The following is a 7,087-nucleotide window of genomic DNA, read 5'->3' as shown; positions in this document are numbered from 1 at the left end:
TTGAGCTGAATGGGCAGTCTCATCCTATCCTATCCTATCCGATTAGATGATAGATTTTTGACGGACCAATCCACTTACTACAAGTTAATCCGTGCGACAGCTCTAGTCACATCCAGGCCGACGACCTTATGACCGTGAGCAAATTCGTAGCACGGCCATGAGGTTGCAATAGCCGCAGCCACATGGCCCCATAAGGGGTTTTGCACCGTGGGGTTGAAGAAAAAAACACATAGCACCAGATAAATCTTACAGGAGAATGCAGGGGAAAACGTCCCAAAATGTACCACAGCAAAATTGAATCATATTACAAAAAATATTTTCTTCTAAATATACTCATCTGAATAAACACCTAAATAATAAAGAAATGGACTAAATCCAAAATATGAATAGAACAAGTCTTTACATTGTAAGTTCCAAGAGCAAGAATAAATTTGTAAATATCCAAAAACCGAATAGTTCATGCACTCTGTTATCTTTGTGACAAAAATCTTTATGTATTATCCTAATTCATTAGCAAAAGAGGCCCTCCAAACTCCAAATACTTTTCGATGGGTATCTAAGTAGAAGCAGGGTACATAGCCAATTACTAGTCCAATCCTCCATCTGCATAAAGATAGAGAAATTTTTAGGCATATAGATAATAAAAATAAGAAGATAATTCACAGTCTGAATGGAAATCCAGAACAAATTTACTTGGATATTAATCGTGCAAAAATAGATAGATTTTATTCACAAATTTAGAAGCATCTGATCCAACTAACCTGAAACAACAACAAAACGAAAAAGCTAAAATTGTGATCAAATGAACCACACCCCAAAAAAAATATTCCAAAGTAATAGTTAACTCATCAGAAGGTCCACCATTAAAATGTGCATGCATGTCTAAAATACGTGGAACTCACACATTAAAGGAAAAATGACGAGGTAGCTGTTGAAACTGTGTGAATTCTGGAAGAAAAATTGAACTTTAAAGATCTCTATCTACTATTTCTGCACCACAAAAACATGCCTCGCCTATTGTTTTGTCACATACCAATCAAACAAAACGACAAGTAGGAATACAGAAGATCTATCATTCACCAATTCTACACCATTAACTATATCGGCATTGCCAAAGACCTTAGTATGAAAACTTTGAACAAAGACCTCGAACGATAACAGATTTGTGATCTATTCAAAAGTTTCAAAATCAATTTTCTATAAGTGCTTATGCAAGAGCTTTTCCCATTTTTTCCCCTTCTGATTTCTCTACTAAAAGTAAACATCTTAGTTGCATAGATTAGTATAATAGTATTAGAAATCTTAGTTGCATAGATTAGTATAATAGTATTAGAGATCTTAGTTGCATAGATTAGTATTGCATAAAGCATGCGAAGCATGTTTGATGACCAAAGTTCAATCAGGACTAAAGACAATTTTTTTCAATGTTACAATGTAGCCTTTACAGCTGACCCACTAATCTCTCATAGAACCAGATAAAACCAAGATCTAAATATGATTATGGAAGATAAGACTCTCGAAGGAGCTATGCATAACAAGACCTGAGTCTCAGAGAGCAAAATTGTCAGGTTTGGGTACTGAGGCAGAAGGGGCAGACTGCAGAGGAAGGATGGGTCTCATTGATAAGGGCAGACAGCAGGAGGCTTGCAGGTGAGGATGGAGGGACAATGAGGCTCACAAATGAGGGCAAAGTGCTCGTGCATGAAGGCAGAAGGTCGCAGATGAGAGGAGAGAGTGAAGGGCGTAGGTTTGGCCCACTAATATAGGCCAAGGGCTCATTGATAAAGGCAGATGGCTTGTGGATGGGTGGGGGAAAATGGCTTCCACTCATTTTCTCCGAAAATACCCATAATTTTCATTGCCAACAACATTGGAAAATACAAAAAAAAAAAACCTTTTGGAAGAATATTTTACGTGAACAAATGGACCTAAATAAATGACTTTTTAACCAAATTGATCATATCAAAGACAATTCTAATAGCCTAACTTCACTCTCTATTACTTGATATATGCATTGATTATATCCTCTGAAATTTAAAATTGAATTAAAAAGGATACAATCTATGAAATAAACATGATACAAAACAATAAGGCCAAAATCCAAAGAGTATTTACCAAATGTTTCTCTGTTTCTCACACTTCTGTACTCTCGTTTCATACTTCCTTTGTTTCTCAAACATCTCAATCCTCATTTCATACTTCTACAATTTCATAAGCTTTCAGATATTTGTTACATAATTCCAAAGCTCCAAATAAAAAACATGTTGGGAGTGACAGTAGAAAAGTTAAGAGTACTATGTAAAACAAATCAAAAAAAAATTACATGGAATTATTTGATGAAAGTGAACTTCAAAAATTCAACCTAGTAAATATATTTGTGATCACTTCTTACATAATGAAAGACTAGTGGGATAAATGTTACTCATAAAAATGAGCCATGGGAAATTTTATTGATAAAGATATGTTACAAACAAGTGATACTAATACCAGGAGATTTACCTTGGCGTATGAGAAGAACAACCCAGAACAAACTTTACTTGTCAGCATGCCTATGCTTAGGCCTGCGATGTGAACTCTTTGTTATTTCTGTTTTCTTCCGAGGGCTGATTATGAAAAAAGAATATATAATATAACAAAATTGTTGGCCATTTAAACTATGTGATAGATGGATGCAATGGACTTGACACGGATGGAAAAGAATCAAACTGACCCCAAAATATATGACAGAAGTCGATATACAAGGAAAATCGGTAATGCCAAAAAGGCAGAAGCCTGCACATCCAAATCATCATTACATTGCTACCAACAAATTCTTTTGATTACAACAAATTCAATAGAAGTGGAAAGCGGGAGTGAAATAAATGATGTACCATAAACCACACCAGCTCTTTGGTAGCAAGAGGTTTTGTTATTTCATGGTTCTTGAAGAATTCCTGAATGCCAACTTGGACCTATAACAAAATTGAATAAATCATCTAGGCAATGAAACATAATAAAAAAAAAGTGTGCATAACTGCTCGAAATTAAACCCATTGTCGTAAATTCTAGAAAAGCAAAAAACCTTAAGCAGTATATGAGATCTAATGCTTTTGAAGGCTTTAGCAATATTCAAGCAAGACCCAAAGATGTATACAAAAATGCATTTGGCCATTCAGAAGCAGAATATTTAGGAACACTGATGTGGTTACTTACACTAACTAATATCAAGGACCTTGAAAGGGTGAAACACAAAATAATTGTGTCCAAATCTCCTGTTGTATCACCTCATATGAATTAGGGAGTTCATACAAACTGAAACCTTGCAGGATAATGATCTTACTGTTTCTCCTCAACAACACAAAGTTATGTTTTCTTGTGAGATGGAGGCCGTGCGTAACAGGAGAAACCAGCATCTGATACATGAAACCTGGTGTCCATAATGATGAATCTAAATGTCATATGAAACATTTTTTCAAAACAACATATCTAAAGCTATTTGTCATTCTTGTATATTGATAAAATCAAAATATCTTTTCCTTGCTTAGGATTTTGCTTTGGGCTTGAAATAAGGTTTGCTAGAAAAGAAACGAGACAATGGTTGTGATTCCCTCAAAAAAAAAAATCAACAATTGATGATGATAGCAAACCACAACATCAATGAACATTAAAATTCTAGTGGAAAGAAAAAATAATACGGGACAAGAATGAAATAAGAGATTGAAGTAAGTGAATGGGAATGGGAGAAAAGCATTGAGAACAAAGAATAAAAAGGGCAGCTCGATTGCAGAAAGCTCCACCATGCGGGGAGTTCAAGGAAGGATCCATTATGCAATCTTACCACCTTTTTGCAGTGTTTCCAAGATTGGCGAATAATTTACCCGTTCATAGAAGCTCTCCTTCAAGGGCATAAAGAATGTAGGAGAAAAATATAATAATTGATTTTCATCAATAATACCCTTGATACCACTTTACAACCTTTCTCTATAAGCTTTACATCTAAAAAGGATAATTAAACATGGGTTTTACATTTAATACAGATCAGAAGTTTCTGAGTAATTGATTCATTTGATCCTCTATTAAATTAGATAAAATAATATTTTAATAAAATCTGAAGTCAAATGTTGTTTAGTGTGATTAAAAGCCGGCTCTTGTGGAAATTTTAAATGGGTTGCAGAGCAAAGGTAAGGTATTGTCAATGGTGGCATCTGGAATGATTGCACAGGTTGCATGGATGGAAAGCGGATAAAGCAAGGAGAAAAGGGTGAACAGGAACCAAGGCTGACATGCAAAGCTGAAGAAGGAGATAATTGCATGGTACTCCAGCTTATGAGGAGCTGTTGGGATCACAGCACCAAACTGATGGACATTGAAATAGAAGGGAAAAAAAAAGGAAGAAGGAAGAGAATGGGCAAATAGGAGGGAAAGACAATAGGAGAGGTTGTAAGAAGAACACAATTCAATTCATCATCCTAACATGATTAGAAAAAGATGGAGTTAATGGTGATCGGGTGCAATTCATAACTCATTTTGTCTCTATTACTAAATAACTATAGTAAAATAAATAAAATAATAAATCAGAAAAATCACAGATCTTGGAAATGTCCTTGGATAAGTGAGAATATTATCCTGATGAATACCTGTTGCTGACCTTATTCTGTTGTTGTAAGGTATGGCTAATTTAATATGCTGCTTAGTTTGTAAAAACTCTAACATCTAGGTTAGAATTAAAGAGCTTAAATTCTGGTTGAGCCACTGTAGACCACACACATACAAAGCAAATATACCTGCAAAATTGTAATTTCAGTTCCTCCTAATCCATTTCTAGAATGTGAGGTTGTGAACTATAAGTGAATAAGTTACCTTTTTTGTAAGAGAACATATGTTTATCGATAAGGAAGCAAACAAGACAGCTTAAATGTGAGTAGAAAGAAGAAAATACCTGCAGGTGATAATTTGACTACTGATTTGAGAAACTTTCCATAAGCATGACTTACCTTGAGGTCACTATGGACTCAAACCAACTTTCGCCTTTTCAAGCTTGTAATATGGTTTATTAATAATGTAACTTAGTCTATATATGGTTGAGAAAATCTCTTGGCAGCCTGATACAAATTGTAGGAATTTGCATAGCGTAGTGAATCAGAAAACAAAAAATTAGAACATGTAACAACAAATTGGTATAAGCTTGTGTCTACTATGAGTATTCTAGTTGAAATAATTCCGCAGGTACCTGGAAATAAGGATCTGAAAATTCTTGTACTTTGACTACATGGCTGGATATGGTACCTTAGATTTATTATAAATGTCCACTGTTTTCGACATAGTTTGCACATAAGGTTCAGCATGACACAAGCCATTGCTCTCTATTGACTGGAACCCATGTCTTCAAGTTATAGAAAGATAATTAAAAATTTAATAAATCCTACCTAAAATATCTACTACCTTAAAGAGTGTGTGCTATGTAGCAAACTGTGTGATAATCTGAGCCAAAATCCAATGTAAACCAAATTTATATAATTTGCTTATGAATTTCTCAATCAAGCAACACTAAGTATATGAATTGTGATCGAATCAAATAGTTGTTGATTGTGCACAGTTTGCTTGGTTTTCAAAATGAGGTTCCATCAATTGTCGTAATTCAATTTCTCTGATACCTTCAAGTTTCCACAAAATGATAAGTACAATGCAAGATTAGATTAAAATAGTAAGATAATGTTTGTATTTTCATAGTGAAAGTAAGAAAAGTTTAAACAAATTCAACATAGAAATAAAATACAGTACAGGTAAAAAACTAGCACCTTTTGAAGCAAGACATGTACCAGATTCCATGCTCCTTCCAGTAAATTGTTGCAAGTTCCTGAAGGCAAATATCACAGAGCATATTGGTGTTCTTAACAATTAAATGGCATCTCTCTAATACTTCTAAATTTGAAGATATTCACATATAATAACTTCAGAAATGCGTATCAGCAGGAGAAACCATGCTCCTTGAGCCGCAAGCAGATTTTTTTTTTTTAACCTCTGCTCAGTTATTGCATTGTGTTATCACATAAATATAGACTGACTAAAAGGAGTTACAAATATGAAATTGAATACTCAGGCCCATGTTTTATATGAGACGCACTATATCTAGAATATTACTTGCAGTGGTACAAAGTCTAACACAGCAAAGTATGTCTAGATTGTGACCAAGCTTCATCTAAATAGACTACTATGCATGAATCAATGATCTTCATTTTCAACTGATTTCTATCATATGAGAGGCAAATTAGAGAAAACAATAATGCAGGATAATATTAAACTGGATGAAGCCCTGTGGATACTTTACAGAATTATGAGGGAATTTTGCACATATGTATGCTTGCAGATATCAATCAATCTCCAAACTCAATGAGCTTGTTCAAGATCAACCACTTAATCATATTTAGCACCAATTGACAGATTTTCAAATACAAAGCTTATTATCCAGCCTCAATTAAACTTTTCATTGAGAAGTCATCTCTTTTAAGCAGATTTTTATTTATAATCCTAGTCTTTCGTCAAATATTTCAAAAGAAAGAAAGACAGATCCTATGAAAGCTGTAGGTTGAAACTTGTTCATTAGAACTCTTGATGTGGCCGGCAAAATTACAAGTACAACGAAAAGGAAATTGTAAAAGACATGCTCCAATCTTAATGGATACAAACAACTAATCTTCCGAGAATAGAAACCTCAAAGACTCATACCAATGACTTCTATTGTCCATTAGAAATAACAATACAAAGTAACCTTGATCAGTTAAGATGAACTGTTTCTGTTTGAAATTGAGATATTTCTGGGTTTATAATATACAAGAGGCAGTTCTTGTAGAGTTGGAGAACAGTGCTAACCTGGCACACAAAATATCTAATCCATGATCAAACAAAAAAATTCAAATGTTAGATGTTGAATAAACAAACTCTGAGAATCAACTCTGATTGTTTACTAAGACTTATTACCTGTGTTAGCTCCTTTGACTTGGTTATTTGCTTCCAAGTGGCACTCTTATAAGCTCTTCCTAATAGGAATTTCCATGCTTTATATAGATATCATCTTGTAAAACATGGAACAATATAATCTTAACTAATA

The 7,087-nt window shown here is 34.1% G+C and overlaps 1 long non-coding RNA gene across 7 annotated transcripts; it reads right to left on the bottom strand.

Annotated features, from left to right (window-relative positions):
- Nucleotides 1-342: 342 nt before the first annotated feature.
- Nucleotides 343-4,935, bottom strand: LOC122037277. 7 transcript variants are annotated; one of them, XR_006127594.1, is made up of 7 exons: nucleotides 4,919-4,935; nucleotides 2,871-2,951; nucleotides 2,711-2,772; nucleotides 2,500-2,603; nucleotides 2,116-2,201; nucleotides 694-761; nucleotides 343-603 (listed from the first exon to the last, which is right to left on the bottom strand). It is a non-coding gene; the product is annotated as an uncharacterized LOC122037277 (long non-coding RNA). The 7 variants fall into 7 exon arrangements; XR_006127596.1 differs by lacking the exon at nucleotides 4,919-4,935 and adding an exon at nucleotides 3,264-3,292; XR_006127595.1 differs by lacking the exon at nucleotides 4,919-4,935 and adding an exon at nucleotides 3,193-3,232.
- Nucleotides 4,936-7,087: the final 2,152 nt, after the last annotated feature.

This window comes from Zingiber officinale, unplaced genomic scaffold (genome assembly GCF_018446385.1).
Source record: "Zingiber officinale cultivar Zhangliang unplaced genomic scaffold, Zo_v1.1 ctg249, whole genome shotgun sequence".
In the NCBI taxonomy this organism is placed as follows: Eukaryota; Viridiplantae; Streptophyta; class Magnoliopsida; order Zingiberales; family Zingiberaceae; genus Zingiber; species Zingiber officinale.
Note: the sequence above shows the minus strand (reverse complement) of the source record. Positions and strands in the feature narration are given on the sequence as shown.